The following is a 16,857-nucleotide window of genomic DNA, read 5'->3' on the forward strand; positions in this document are numbered from 1 at the left end:
ATTAATACATAATGAACAAAATCCACTGCAAACAGCTCAATGAACTCTATATGATGGGTTTGTAAACATAGATTCACACATACAATACATGCTATCTTTTTATGAAAAGCTTCACAGCTGCCTTTTGGGACTAGTACCAGTTGTTTAGTGAGTGGGTTTGATGGGAGACCAGACTGATGGGCTCAGGGGAGGTCAGGCAGCAGAGTAATTTAAGTGTCGTACTGAGGGGCTTGGACTGATGGTGTAGTTACAGAAAAATTCATGGAAGATTTTGGGCAGAGGACCAATAGCCAGTTTTTTATCTAAAGGAATGATACAATTTTTCTTGAGTAAAAAGAAATCATCCACAGTATTTTTTTTTTTTTTTTTGAGTCTGGGGATGGAACCCAGGGGCATTCGACCTCCGAGCTACACCCCCTGCCCTATTTTTTATTCTTTATTTTGAAACCGGGTCTCACTGAGTTGCAGAGGGCCTCACTAAGTAGCTGAGGCTGTCCTCGTACCGCGATCCTCCAGGTCTCAGCCTCCTGAATGCTGGGATTACAAGCGTGCGCCACCACGCCCGGCTCACAGTAGTATTTTTTTTTTTTTTTAAATACAGATGGTGTGAGAAGGAAGAGTGTGGTTTATAATGTATATTATAAACAAATGGAAGATATTCAAACTCTGTGCAGGAGGAGTAGAGTCCAGAAATGGATAGGAAAATGAAAGGTCAGACTGATGCAAAACCCAGTGCTCCAAATTTCTCAAGGAAGAAGGAGTCCTAAGAAGAAATTTTGGTATAATATAATTTTTCTCAGTGGAACTGTTTCCTGGGGTCTGTTTAAGGCATTGTTGATGCCTAAGTCATCTTTGGATGGGCACTTGGATGGATTGTTCAAAATTAAGTAAGGGGTAGGAAAAAATCTTGCTACATGGAGAATGAAATTTCTTCATCCTGCACATGATTTCTGCACCTGATTTGTGTAGCACTGTGGGATACTCCATGTTAGTCATTTGGAGACATTTTGCTTCAAGGTTACTCTCTACATCCATCTGTTTTGCAGGATCCCAGGTGGCTCTGGCAGGAGGCTTGGTATGCCCTGTGGTACAGAGCTATGCTAAATGGCAGGGTCAATGTGATGTGACCATGTGGAGAGGAACCAATGGGGTGCATCCAGATGGATAACAGGGGCAGCTCCATCTTTGTTCCTGGGAGAGATACACTGTTAGGCTGTAAATGAACCAGGTGCTCCCAAATCACCAAGAAAATACCTCTCAATCATGAAAGGACATTGCAAACACAGGAACTTGTTTCTCCTGTCCCATGAGCTCCACTATCCACATGTGGGTCCTGGGTGAGAGTTTCTTAAAAAAATTAACTAGATTAAAAGAATCATTTACAATATAGCAAACGTTCACTTAGAGTATGGAGAAAAATTTAGTATTGATATCTGTGATTTGTTTTGAGTATATATAGACATATATATTCAAAATGTTATATATATATATATATATATATACACACACACATATACAATTGAATATATGTATATGTAGTATATACAGTATTGTATATATATTATATCTATAGATTGTATATACAATCGCACATATATGCTATATGTTGTATGTGTACTTATACAATATGTATATAAAATATGAGGCACTTACTTTGCATATAGGTTCAATTATACTAGCCTGTCATTTTCCACCAAACTGCCTTAAATATTTCTTGGAATTCACCTATACCTTATATGTGTCTCTTCCTGCATTGTTGCTTTTTTTTCTATTCCAGTGGTCCATATGTCAACTTTAACATCAATACCACACTGTCTTGATTAATGCAGCTTTATGTTATTATCTTAGGCTAGTTCTTGAACATTGTTCCTTTTCTCAGTGATTTTTTTTTTACTGGCTCTTCTGTATGTTGTGCTTTCTCAAAGGCATTTTAGAAACTTGAAATTAAATGGAATTTGATAAGGGGAAAGAGGTGAGAGGGAAGGCAAAGTGACTGGGAAGGGCAGTATAGGTGACAATACAGGTGACAAGGTGAATTGCTTAAGGAAATTTAAGCTATTTGAAGTCTTGTGGTTATAAGTGATAGTCACATTTTTAATAAAATAGCTAAATTACTTTACTTATATGTGTTCTAGATTAATACATTTAAAGAGTTTGGATTTAATTTACAGATCAGTTTGAGGAGATGTTAGCTTCACACTCATGCGCAGTGGTTTTTTTTTTTTTTTTTAGTTCTTTGATTTTCCTCAAAATGTTTTTTCTGTTAGTGTTCAAGTGTTTTGCATAGTTATGACTTAACAGTGTGAATTACCTAATTAGGATGCAATTTTAAATATTGTGGTTTAAATTTCTAGTTCTTCGTTGGTCACCTACAACTAATTGCTCTATGTATAATTTATTAATTTGATAAATTCACTTATTAGATCTAGTTCTTTAATTTGCACATTCCCTCAGACATTTTATACCTGGTGATGTCCTCTTCTTCTATTTGGACACTTTTTATTTATTTCTTTTGCTTTATTATGATGCTAGAATCTCCAAGATCATAGTGAACAGAAAGAGTGAGAATTAGTATCTTTGCTGTTTCTAATTTTAGAAGGAATGATACCAGTCTTCTGCCATTAAGTATGATGCCTGTGTGAGTTAATCATAAAGTTGTTCCATCTATTCTTATTTTGTTGAGTGTTCTTATAGATGAGTGTTTTATTTCCTCTAATGTATTTTTCATTGTTTTAAACCATTTGTATATGTGATAAATTACATTGATTGGTTTTAAAGTGTTAAAATAATCTTGCATTACTTGTATTAAGGCCCACTTGGTTATGACATATTGCTTTATACATTGCTGCACACAATTCTCTAATATTGTGGACAAAATATTTCTATTTATAATAATTAGAGATATTGGTCTGTGTATTTCTTTTCTTTTAAGGTCCATTTGGTTTTAAATAAGAACAAGATGGCCTTACAAAATTAGTTGAGAAATGGTTCCTTTTCTTCAAATTTCTGAAAGTCTGTGTAAAATTGATATTATATCTTTCTTGTTTGGTAAATGTGAAACCAATAAAACTAATAAAGACTAAAGTGTCTTTTGTGGTAGCGCTTTAAATTATAAATTCAATTTCTTTAAAGATAAAACACTGTTTCTTCTTGCAATAGCTTTGACCTTTTATAGATAAATGGTGTGCCCATTTAGATATTATACTGGCAAACGTTTTCAGTGATAGTCTTCAATGATTTCTTATCTTTTTTAGTTATTGGTGTGGGCAAATGCCCTCTACTATGTTGATATTTTCAAATAATTAGCATTTCAAATGATTTTTATTTCTTCGTGATTATATAATTTATATCTGGTGTAATTTTTCTTCTATCTGAAATACTTCATACAGTCCAAGAGTGGAGAAATTCAGACTTTTCTCCCTTCTATCCCCTTTTTTCTCTCCTTTATTCCTTCTTTCTTCCTCCCTCCTTCCATCCATCTTTCTTTCTTTCTTTCTTTTTTTCTTTCTTTCTTTTTTTCTTTCTTTCTTTCTATACAGATGATGTTCTGCTAACTTTTCATTTGCATTTTTCTGAAAAAATGTTGTCACCATCTTATTTTTGTTCTTTTGTGTGTAATGTGTGCCTTTCTCTAGTTGCCTCCATAATTTTTAATTTAATTACTGTTTTCAGGAATTGAATTCTAATAAACTGGCACACTTTCCTTTTGCTTTCTTTCTTTTTGAGTATCTGGAACTTGTTGGTTAATAGTTTTTAGCAAATTAAAAAAAATCAGCCATTGTTTTATTAAATATATTCTCTATCTTCTCTTTATTCTCTTAATCCTCTTTATTCTTTTCTTTAGAGTTTTCAGCCCTACGTACACTAGATCACTTGAAGAAACCCATAGCTCCGTTATACTGTGCTCCTTGATCTAGTTATTTCTGCTATCTTTTCAGTCTGCATTTTGTTTCTGTGACTTCAAGTTCACTAATATCTTTGTTTTGCAGCATCAAATCTGTTTTTAATCTCTTCTAGTTTATTTTTGTTTCTAAAAACTGTATGTATATCTCCAATGTCACTACCTATGCTCATGAACATTATAATCACTTTATGTATTTATCTACGAACTGTAGTATCAGCTCAGTTGTTCATGAGCTTTGGTTGACTTGTTATCTAATTATGGGTCATATTTTTCTGCATCTTTACGTGATTGGTAGTTTTGACTAAATTTTATCTATTAGAAGTTTGATCTCTCAGATAAATATTTTCATATTACTATATTCTTTACTTTGTTTTAAAATGCAACTTTTTGAGAAAAAATAATCTTTATGTGATTCATGATTAGAACAGTATTTAGTCTATTTAGTCTAATTACTACTTATTACTGAGGCCTGGCAATCCTGAGTTTCCTATTCAATACCTAGGGCTCTTGAAATTTTAGACTTTTCCATTCTTTTTTCCTTCCTTCCTTCCTCCTTTCTTTCCTTCCTTCCTTCCTTCCTTCCTTCCTTCCTTCCTTCCTTCCTTCCTTCTTTCCCCCTGCCTCCTTCCATCTCTTCCTCCTTCCTTCCTTCCTTCCTTCCTTCCTTCCTTCCTTTCTTTCTTTTTCTTTTTTTCTTTTTGTGTATGTATGTGATGGTGTGTGGTACTGGAGATTAAACACAGGGACATTTTACCACTGAGCTATACCCTCAGCCGTTCTTTTTGTTTTATTAGTGAGGAAAGATCTTCCCTAAATTGCTGAGAATCTTTCTAAACTGCTGAGGCTGACCTTCAACTTATGTTTCACCCGTCTCAGCTTCCTAAGGACTGAGATTACAGTTATGCACCACTACACTTGGCTATGGGCTGGCTGTTTATAGCAGGCATTCTTACCCTTTGTGAGCACCAGAAACTCATATTTCTGCTCCTTTTGGGTGATTTCCCCCCTGGTTTTGGAGTGTTTCTTTATGCACATGAACAGTGGTTCGGGGCCATTGGCATATCTGGCATATCTCTGGAGCTGTCTTCAGTACTCACTTCTTCACACTCCATCAGCCTTAATTCCCTTCACACCCCTCTCCTTCTCAGTTCCAGAAGTCCACCATGCTCAGTCTCAGCCTCCTCTTACTGTTCCGCAGCCTGGCATCTCTCTGTGGAAGCGCTGTGATTTCCTCCCAGGAACCCCTGCTTTGTATAGCTTGACAACAGACATCTTGTTAAACAACCATTGTTTTATGTGTTATCTGTACTTGAGTTGTTCACACGGGAGGATAAGCCTTTATCTGCTACTCCATCTTGGCTAGATGCAGAAATCCTTCTCCTCTCCACTTGTTTTTGCTCCCTTCAATTACAGGAAGGTGTGATGCTTTCCATTTGCCCCTTAAGATGGCTAAAATGCTTTTAGTTTCCCTTTTTTCTCATTGTTCTGTCTTCAGATTCTCACTCAACCGAATCCTTTACCTTGGCACTTAAATAATCTCTCTCTGCTCTTAAGCGGTGGTGGATCCCCTAGACATGCCCAAAACTTCTTAAGCTCCAGCTACTACCGTCCCACAAATAGCACATCTTTCATTAAAGTCACCAAAAATATGTTGTCACTAAGCCCAAATAATACTCTGTAATGTTCCTTTTACTTAACCTGTCTCAGAGTATATCTATCATCTATCTATCTATCTATCTATCTATCATCTATCATCTATCTCTGTTTATTGTACTAGTGTTGAGAAATGGCTTTAAAATGTATGAATGTAGCAGTATTGTAAAATGGTTTCAAAATGTGAAAATAACATGGGCATTACAAACTGGGAGTTTCAGAGGAAATGGCTGCTGCAAACCCAGGTGATTAGCAAGAGAATAGAGGAAGCCCACAAGCCTGGGTTTTTTTACATTCCCAAGAGAAGTAAACTTCCTCAAGGATGGAGGGGGTGCCTTGAGCCTCCAAGAGATCCTGGACTCTGATATCAACTAACACATTTTAGAGTATAACAAAAGGCATGGGGTCTGTGCTGGAGATAGGGCAGGTCTATAGAAAGGAATCTCCACATCAAAAGACCTGCCTCGGAGGAACTAAACTATACACAGATGTAGGGTTCATGGTGATAAAGTTACCCAGGGCGTGGTGGCACACAGAGTTTGTAATCCCAACATTCTGGAGGCTGAGACCAAAGCAGTTCACAAACAGCCTCAGCTACTTAGTGAGGCCCTCCATAACTTGGTGAGACCCTGTTTCAAAATAAAGAATAAAAAACAGGGCAGGGGGTGTAGCTTGAAGATCAAATGCCCCTGGGTTCCATCCCCAGACCTGAAAAAAAAATTTACATAGTGATAAAGTTGTACCAGTATTGGCAAGAGGCTTCAAAATGTGTTAATGTACCAGTATTAGGAAAGATTTTCAATTTTCAAAATATATCTTTGGTAGTAAAAAAAAAAAAAAAAAGCCACGAAATTCAAGAAGAGGGCTGCAGATTTCCAGGCCCCAAGGGTAATTAGGGAGAGAATAGAAGGAGACCAAAAGCCTAGGGCCTTTTTACATTTCTAAGAGAAGCAACTTCCTCAAGGATGTGGGGGAATCCCAGACTCCAGATAAGCAACTTAACACATTTTGGAGTGTAACAAAAGGCGGGGTGGGGAGGTGGGGGTGGGGGTGGGGTGTGTGTGGGGGGTGGGGGGGTGGGGGGTGTCTGTACTGTTGACAGAGCAGGTCATCAACACATCAAAAGACCTGCCCCTGAGATCTAGTCTGGTCAGAAGATTGGTTATAAAATATTCTGTATCCAGGAACTGTCAGTGACTTTGTTTCGGGCCACTCCCCTATACTATCCTTGGATTGTATAGGGCTGTAAACTGTCTCCTGTGTTTCTATTTTTGCAATAATAAACTCATTTAAGTTTTCAGCAAGAGTTCTGACTAGTATATATTTGTGCCAGTATGGGGAATGACCTAGGAAGATTTGGGAAAGCTCTGATTATTAATATATTTCAAAAGTAAATAATTGGTATATTTCAAAATAGTTGTGTCAAAATGGAGGCAGACATGGATAAAGAAAGGACTTGGTTTCGGCCTAACAACAGGCAGCTATTCCAGTGTAAATCAACCTAGCTCAAAGTACTTAACAAGTCAATAGAGGAGAGCTGGGGCTTCCTCTAAAGACAGATCTATATGATCTAGGGGGGAGGGGGCAGGGTTTGACCTTGCCCTTTATGAAAGGAGACACCTCACCACACCTCGCTAGGGGAGGCACCTTACAGGGACGTTCACGTCAGAGTCACGCGAACAAGATGGAGGTCATGGGTATAAAAAGGCCAAGTCCACGTGTAAGCCCTTGGGTGTACTCATTCGAGTCATCCCCTCATGCCATCTTGGCATGGGGCTGTATTTCTATTTTCTGTATTTCTATCTTTCTAATAAACTTCTTTAAATCTTTAGCAGCTGTCCAAGCAATGAATACTTATTCTTAGCTTAGGACAAGAATCCACGGTTTTTCTGTTTGTCTGTGTGTCTGGTGGGGGGGGGGTTTATTCACACACACACCACACACCATTTCCCCCCGCAACCTATCCCCTGCAACATATTTATCCTAGTTCAGGACAAAGACCTGTGGCTACAGGAACAGTTTCCAGAAGACTAACAGAGATCCCTGGAAACAGCACCCCCCAAAAAAAAAACAAAGTAACAAAAGTCATATTTATTTATTATTTATTTAAAATAAAGTAACACATGTTTTGAGAATTGGGATATAAATATATTTTCTTTTGGGGACAGCACATCACATCCATGTAAGTAAGATACAAATAGTAAAAAATAGGTGCATGGATTTAGCTCTTTGAGTTCAAATGAACAACTCACATAATAACCAAACCTCAGAATTTTTATTACTTTAAAACTTTTACTGGAAAAACAAAATTTAGTTTAATATGCTATTTGAGCAACTGATTAAAATAATAAAAGTATTAAAAGTACTTAAATTTGGGGAAAATAGAAGATGGCATTTGACAACATCCTTCCTTAGAAATTAAAAAATATAGGTCCTTTCCATCCAATTACAGATTAAATGCTTAAATGTAGTTCTAACAAATATATTTTTATATGTCAACTAAATAATAAACTATATATGTAGGGAAAACCTATTCCAAGGGTTTGAAAAGGAATGAGCAGGCCTAAAAAAGCTTTTATTATGAGTCAGATGTTTACTGCATTAAATGTTAACTATAGAAATCATGCTTGGGACTATGAAACAAAATAATTTTATGTAACTTCATAAAATTGTAAAAACATAGAAAATTTTAATGTAAACTAAGAAATCAGCAGAATATTTGTCATATATTAAAATTTGACTACTACTAATTGCCTGAAACAAATTGAAATAAGTATACTCTGAAAAAATCACACAAAAATCCAAAATGCTAAAATGCTAATAAAAATTTGTTGCCTACCATGATCACCATAATCAATAGAAACTGAAATATTCCTTAGTTAAAACTACACAATTTGAGTACAAATAAAATATAAGATAATTATAAATGTATTTACCAAAAGATCAAACTTCTCATCATTCTTAGGTTTTGGTAAAGAGATTATTCTTAGCAAGATATACCTACAGAACCTTACCTGGCCAGGGTCTCCCTCATCCAACTTTGCATCAGCCCCTCAAAGCCTTAGCTGGGAAAATTTTTGCCTTCTATTTGGCCAACCCTTGCCTATCTTCCAGATCTAACCTGAAGAATTGCTTAAAACCTGCCCATTCTAGCTAAGCAGTAATGAAATAAAATGAAATAGCCCACAATTTCAGCTTTATCATAGAAGTATCTGAGAGTAATTTTAATATTGCTTTGATTACATTCCTAGGGTTCTTATTTATAAGGCTCACATTGGCCAGTCATTTCTAATGATTTATAGCTTGCTCCAACTTTTTCTTCTAATCAGTTAATATATGCTATTTAAAAATACCATGATCCGGGCGTGGTGGTGCATGCTTGTAATCCCTGCGCTTGGGAGGCAGAGATAGGAGGGTTGTGCAGGTTCGAAGCCAGCCACGCTGGCTTAAGGGACCCTGTTTCCAAATAAAGAAAAAAGTATGAAAATAGGTCTGGGAGTGTAGCCCAGAGGTAGAAGGGTTTCTAGGAACCCCAGTACCACAAAAACACAAACAAAAACAAATAAAAACAACATGAACAACTGAATATTAAAAGGTTTTGGCGAGTCCCCTTGGCGCATAGATACACGCGGAGATCCATAATCGGTATTACGGATGTCTTTATTCGTGGGAGATCGGCCTCCAGCCCCCGCGTGGCCACGGGGTCTGGTGGGGGGGGGCGCGTCCCTCCCTCTCGGGCTCCTCTCTGAACTCTGAACTCTCTTCTTCCTGACCGAGAGGCATGGTCCCCTCCCGGAATCACAGAGCTCCACCTCCTAGCTTCCGGCCCCGCCCCCTGTGGGGCTGGGGCCACTCGAACCTTTCAAATATAAGGTTTGTTGATTTTTGATTTATAGAAATTAACTGTCCTCCTTACTTTCTAAATGACTCTTGACAGTTCACATTGCCAAAAGCAACACATGGCTGAGAAGACACTATTATATTTGCTTCTAGGCAGAAGAGAAATAGAGAAGTGTTTGTATTTGAGCAATAAACCTTCCCATACATGTAGTTTGTATGTGTGTGTGTGGGGGAACTGCTGGGAATTGAACCCAGAGTCGTTCTACGTTTGAGCTACACTTCTAGTTCTATTTTACCTTTTATTTTGAAGCAGGGTCTCACTAAGTTGTGAGGACGTCACTAAGTTGTTGATGTTGACTACAAACCTGTGATACCCCTGTTTCAACCTCCCAAGCACTGAGATTATAAGTGTGCATCACAATGCCTGATTTATACATGTATTTTAAGGTCAACCCTAATGCAAGAATGTGTTTTAATTATATTAAGTATATTGATCTACATTATTATTAAAATTGAATATATCAACTCTTGGTAACTATATACATACATATATATTTCCATTTTTAAGTTCTCTTTTATGGTATTTGTCCATTTGTATCCTGGGGACTTGATACTGGTTTTTTTTTTTTTTACATGTTTGAGTTTTCTGCATAATGAAGCATATTATCCTTTGGGAAATTATTTACTGAAAATATCATGACATATTTGTCTTTTCAATGTAGGTTATATTTTTTGCAAAAAGCATTTTAACTTTTAATATATTCAAATCTGTTCATTTTAAACTTTTATTTTCTGTTTTTTTTTTAATTCTAATTACCAACCCTGTCACTGGAGATTTGACAATATTAAAATTCTGTTTTTTGTGACATACTATTTTAAATTTAGCCTGTAATCATTGAGGGGTTTATTCAGAAGTGTACAGGAAGGCAAGGACACAGAGTGATTACCCATAATCCAAAAGGCTAACTAGTTTTCACATTGTTAATCTCTATGGAAGAGTTATCACCCATTTTATATCATACATATATCCCTTAACTTCATTTCTATTTTTTAAAGACCTCAGCATCCTCCAGAAAAGGCCTAACTTTAATATATTTTCTGGGAATCCCTCCAGCATGAACTGTTTATTGAAAGTCTTTCTATAAGATGTTTAATCATGCTATAACTGGTAACTTTGAAAAGTGTATTACCATACGTAACTACCATATCACCAACACATGATTTTTTTCCCTCAGGAAACACAATTATTTTTACAATCGAATAAAAATATCCAACTGATTCTATATAATTAAAGGCAGCTCTGTGTTGTACCAGATTGCCCCCTTGGTGTTAAATCTGACATCTTTCATTCATGACTGACTTTGACACACTGCTTGAATATGATTGGGCTTCAGTTTCTCTCCCCTGTAAAGTGGGTGTAATAAGACAAGCTATCTCACAGGACTGTGCTACGGAATAAATGAATTAGTGAATCCATACCTCTTCAAGATAGCAACATTTATGCCCAAACCTAATGATCTAATTTTATTTTATTTTATTTTTAAAAATTTTTATTGGTGCATTATATTCATACATCATATTGGGGTAAAAAAACCCTGTGTGTACATACATGTACACATCACTGATTTAACCCCTACCCAATTCCCACCCCATTCCCTCCCCATCCCTCCTTCCCTTGCTTGACTTAGTGGTTGACTTCGATATGTTTAAGTACATTGTGTGGTTTAGAGATTTTTCTACTTCCCCCTTCTTTCTCCTCCTTTAGGTTGTCTTGTTTGCTCCTCTATAGGATTTCTGTTTTCATCTAGAGTTCCTCCTATGACCCATTTCTCTAAAATCAAACCAACTAATATTACTATAGGTGAGTGGATGATACATATTGGTCCAATAAGAATGGGTCAAAAGCAGGTGGTTAAGATAATAAATTAGACACAATAAGAAGCTAAAATAATTCCCAAATACCGTTTACAAATACAAGTCACTCTAGTACACAGCCTAGTAGGTTTGAAATTTTGGTAGATATTCAATTGTCTGGCATCGTTTAGATCCCCAGTGCCACCCTGCCACCACTTTCAGGATTGAACCCACTGCTCGTTCCTTTAATTTTCTATTCATGCAATTTTCACTACTAGTCCAGATCATTCTCACAGTTTTCTTGCAAACCAACTACCATATTTCCCTGAAAATTTGTAAGTCTTTTCCCACACCGCAGCTCTAGCTGTCTTGAAAATATACACCTGGCACACAAATATTTGGAAAGGGAGTAACTACCAGACTTTTCTTCCATATCTATTGTAAGTTCTCCCTCAGAGCAGGGTCCTGAGTCCCCAAGGACAGCATATCACCCTAGCAACTGGGTTCTTTCCCATCAATGCACACATTTCCCTGTATGGTGGCCAGTGGTATAAACACTGTAAAATGGGCACTGATGATCCGCAGCAGCTGATGTGTCAGATCTGAGGCTCATACGTGGTCCCTGTGCTCTTTATACACCAGACTTCACTTTCAGTCTGGACACTGGAACCTTCCTTTTGTGAGTCACTGCCAAGATCCTGGGGTAATTTTCATGGGCTCTTAAATCATCCTTTCCAGGTGTGGACTGCAGGTAAAGGCACCATCTGCAACTTCTCTGCTTATGCAGGCACAGTGGCCTGTAAACCCTGTGGGTTTGCATTAGCTCAGCTTCCTACTCTTCTCAAAGAGTGTTCCTGGGGACCAAGTCCCCAGATCAGAAGTTCTGACATCACCAAACGGGCCCTATGACGATTTATACAGCTCCAGTGCTCTCCCCTCAGGAGACCTGCACTCTTAACCCTCCTGCCTGGAAACACACAGGCACAAATACACAGTCACCAACACACACACACACACACACACACACACACACACACACACACAAACTCATGTACACACCAACGCACACATGCCAAAACACACAAACACACACACAACAACACACACACACAAACATACATATATATATTATTTAGTATATATATATATTATTTAATATATATATATATATATATATATATATATAAACACACATATGTCAAAACACACAAATACATATACAACAACACACACACACATAAACATACCCATACAGACCCAGCACAACTTCCTTTGGTGTTCCAGGAGATCAGGTAAGCAGCAACAGCTCCACACACCTGGCAGGTGGCTCCAGCCCTGATGGATCACCCTCCCTGGGAATGGGCATGACATTTGCTAAGGTATAATTTACATACTACAACATTCATCCACTGAAAGTGCACTCTTTAATTTTTAAGTTTTACATTTAGATGCATTTTGATAAATTTGCCCACCATCAAGGATGAATTTAGATAGTTCCGTATGGAATCATGGCTCAATCTCTTCCTGCCCCCAACAACACTGACCTGTGGCTTTCATTAGAGCTTTAATCCTGGGTCCTTCCATTTTTTTTTAGGACTAGGGATTGATCTCAGAGGCATTTTACTTCTAAGCTATACCACCTCCATTACTATTTTTTTTTTTATTTTGAAATAGTTCTCACTAAGTTACTGGTAGTTGCTTCAAACCTGAGATCCTTCTGTCTCAGCTTCCCAAGTACTGGAATCACAGGTTGGTAGCATCACGTTTGACTTCTGGACCCTTTTAAAACACATATTTCTAGAACTTTCCTAACAGTCTGATCATCACCTCCCCTCTTACCTTTCCCCCTCCTTTACTACAAGTAGAGAACAATACTGCCTGGTTCTGGCCCTGGGTTTGCTCAGAGGGTAGGCTAGGACTGGGGAACCTCTTTAACTGATGTCTGTCCCTGCCATTCTCTGTGTGAGGTATGCCGTGGCTACTATAGGATCCCGGCAAGGGCCCACAAAGTAATTAGTACATTGTGATATACCATAATATCTGTATTTTTGATTGGAGGTTTTTATAGTATAGAATATTTGTTTTCACAACACTAAGTTCAGCCTATCAAGGTGGGAGAAATGGGTAAAGTGGTGCTTAGACAAGAAACCATAAATGGGGTGGGCGCTTGTCTCTGTGCATTATCAGGTTATTCTTAAAACCATTCAAGACTTCATTAGAATTACCGGTTGTGTGGGTTACACAGAGCAAGAAGAGTCCAAAGACAGTACCTCCCGACTTGTATGACTTCTTTGCAGCTAGAGAGTTGTCCCCCAAGACTGTAGAACACACAGCAATAACAACAAAACAGCCCCGAGTATACCAAAGCACCTCAGTACTGAGTCAGGTCCAGTACCAAAGTTGGCATTAGTGTTTACTCAATCCTTATCCTTTGTTAATCATCTGTGATTTCATGGATTTGTGAGGTAATTTATTCTTAAAGACAAATAGATTTGTCCCCATTCACAATACTAGCAGGCCCTAGGACCAGGATTTGAACTCGGTATTGCTAAATTCAAAATATAATCTTCAGCTGGGTGCTGTGGCACACACTTATAATCCCAGTACTAGGAAGGCTGAGACAAAAGGATTGTAGGCCAGCCTCTGCAACTCAACAAGACCTTTGCAACTTCATTAAAAATAAAAAGGGTTGGGGGGTACAGTTCTGGGGTAGAATAACCCTAGATTAAGTCTCTAGTACCACTCCTCCAAAACAAAACCAAAAACCCAGCAACCTCTTCCTGCTACATTCTCCTGCCACTGAGCTGGTAGAACATTAGAACACTTCCATATGATTCCTGTATATGCGTGTCTTTCTCTCTCTCTCTCTCTCTCTCTCTCTCTCTCTCTCTCTCTCTCTCTCTCTTTCTTTCCTTCTACACTAGGTTTTATATACTATTTATTACTTTTTGCTGTCTCTATTACCTATAACAAAAAGAAGCAAAACAAGGAAATTTCTTGCGAGTCAGAGCACTGAGTATATTCTCAATCAAAAAACAAAAAAAAGCAAACAAAAGTTTAGGATTCTAATTTGGGCACAAGGTAAAGATGATCAAATATTATGGAACACATGTAGGAAAATCAGTCTAATGTACACACATATAAAACTCCTTCATATCTTGAGTCAGAGCCCCTGACCAACCATGTTAACTTAGATGCAATGTGTTACAGTGAAATATGTTGCGGTGTGTGAGGGGAGAAACAATTCCCCCAACACAACCACACAAAGATAAATAGTGCGGGTTCTTGTCCTGAGCTAAGTATAGGTATACATAGCTCAGACACTTGCCGAAGATTTAAAGATGTTTATTAAAAAGATAGAAATACAGAAGACAGTTAAAGCACCATGCCATTCAGAAATGGGGGGGGGGGTGATTTGAGTAAATACACTAAAAGACGCCTGCTGCTGAGTGTTCTTATCCTGACCAAGTTTGCGGCAGGTCCTTTGATATGTAGATATGCTGCCTTATCTCTAACCTAGGTATCTGCTGTCTCCATCCCAGCCAGACCCGCCCCCTTTGGGGCAAGGAGGGTTTGGGGGATGGGTGGGGGGCAGCCTTGTCTCTGGGCACAGACCTCCACACCTTTTGTTACCCTCCTAAGGTATGTTAAGTTACTTCTCTGGGATCTGAGATTTCCTCCCATCCTTGAGGCATTTTGTTTCTCTTTAGAAATGTAAAGAGGCCCTTTTCCCTGGTGCTCAGGACATTCTTTACTTCTCTTTAGAAATGTAAAAAGGCCCTTTTTCCTGATACTCCTGGCTTTCTTTACTACAAAGGATATATTTTCAAAATTGGAAATCTTTCCCAATACTGGTACGTTAATACATTTTGAAACTTCTTCCCAATACTGGTACACAATGCAGGCTAAAAAAGCTCTCTGTCAAAAATCTCATGCTAAGAGGAATAAAAGGGCAAAGGCACCATAAAAGTAATTAAATCAAGATTAGTGCTGGATCTGAAAGGTGAATAGGATTTTTTAAAGATAGAAGTAGTAATGATTTTCCAAAAGTTTGCACAAAAATATAAAATAAGGATGGGTATAAAAAACTGTAAAGCATAGAGAAAACCTTCCTGGTTATAGCCCATTTCTGGACACATGAACAGTCCTCAAACCAGGGAGCTTAAAGTTAATCCTTCAGTACCATGTAATAGTTTTGATATAAGGAGATAAATAATAATTTTAATGTAAGAGTTTAGAATCAATACTAATTTAGTATTCACTCTGTACCAAGTACTGTTATAAGTAATTTATATAAATTAACTTATTTAATAGTAAAATAATGCTATGAAATAAATGCTATTATTATCTCTATTTCTTCATGGGTGAAGAGACTGGTGTACAAAGTAACTAAAAGTCTACCTTGTGAGCCAGATATGATGTCACATGCCTGTAATCCCAGTACTTGGGAGGCTAAAACAGGAGGATCTCAGAATAAAGGCTGGTCTCAGCAACTTGGAGAGAACTTGATCAACTTATTGGAATCTTGTTTCAAAACAAAAATATAAAAGGGCTGGAAGTGTATCTTATTGGTAGAATGTCCCTGGATGCAATTCCTTCTGTCAGAAATAAATTAATCTTAAGTGACAGAAATGGGTTTTGGACCCTGAGACTCTGGCTCCATCTGACACTCATACACTCACTGGCTTAAGCCTTTTCTCTCTCTGGTCTGCATCCCTCTTGCTGTACCTGATCCTGGGGACAGGGCGTGGAGGAGGGGGAAATGAGGAGTGATTTATCAGGGGATTCTGTGCAATTGCAGTGATAAGGAACATGATTTTTGTGAGCCCAAATTTCAAAGCAAAATCCACTCTGCCTTCCCCTTTTTCCTATAGGTCTTCCTGGTGCTATCTGGAAAATCAGTCATGAAAAAGTAACGCCTGTGACAGTTTGGACTTTTCCTTTCTGTCATGTCAGAGTCCTGTCACATTCAGTGCTACCTGGATCCTATTTACTTAGCATTTGAAAATGTGAACTCTAAGAAAATGACAATTTACAGCGTATTGCCAATTTATGCCAGACAAAGAGGGTGGCTCTTATGAGTGGCTCTGGGGCTGTGAGGAGTAACAGGAAGGTCTCCAGCCAGCAGACCCCTGCTGTAGATGGAGCAGTGTTATCCTGAGGAAGTCAGCATTTTCTAAGACACTTCTTGTTCTTACATTTTAGTTGTCCCACAGTTTTTCTAGGTTCTTGAACCTGAAAAGAACTTTTAAAATCATACTTATATTTTCTACTTCTGTGGTTATGAGGATAGAACTCAGGGGCATTCTACCTCTGAGCTTTACCCTCAGACTGTTTTGTATTTATTATTTGGAAACAAGGTCTCACTAGGTAGCTGAGAGCCTCACTAAATTTCTGAGACTCGTTTGGAACCTGTGATCCTCCTGTCTCAGTTTTAGAAGTACTGGGATTACAGGTGTGTGCCACCAGGCCCAGCTATATTTTTTCAACCTGACAGGTGTATGCCTATTTCTTGTTATCTGTGGATACTCATGTTCTTTTCAGACAAAGAGTGCACTACCCTAAAGTCCAAATTCCATTAGATGACCGAATTTGTTTTGCTGGCC

Source organism: Muscardinus avellanarius (assembly GCF_963383645.1).
Source record: "Muscardinus avellanarius genome assembly, chromosome: 4".
Taxonomy (NCBI): domain Eukaryota; kingdom Metazoa; phylum Chordata; class Mammalia; order Rodentia; family Gliridae; genus Muscardinus; species Muscardinus avellanarius.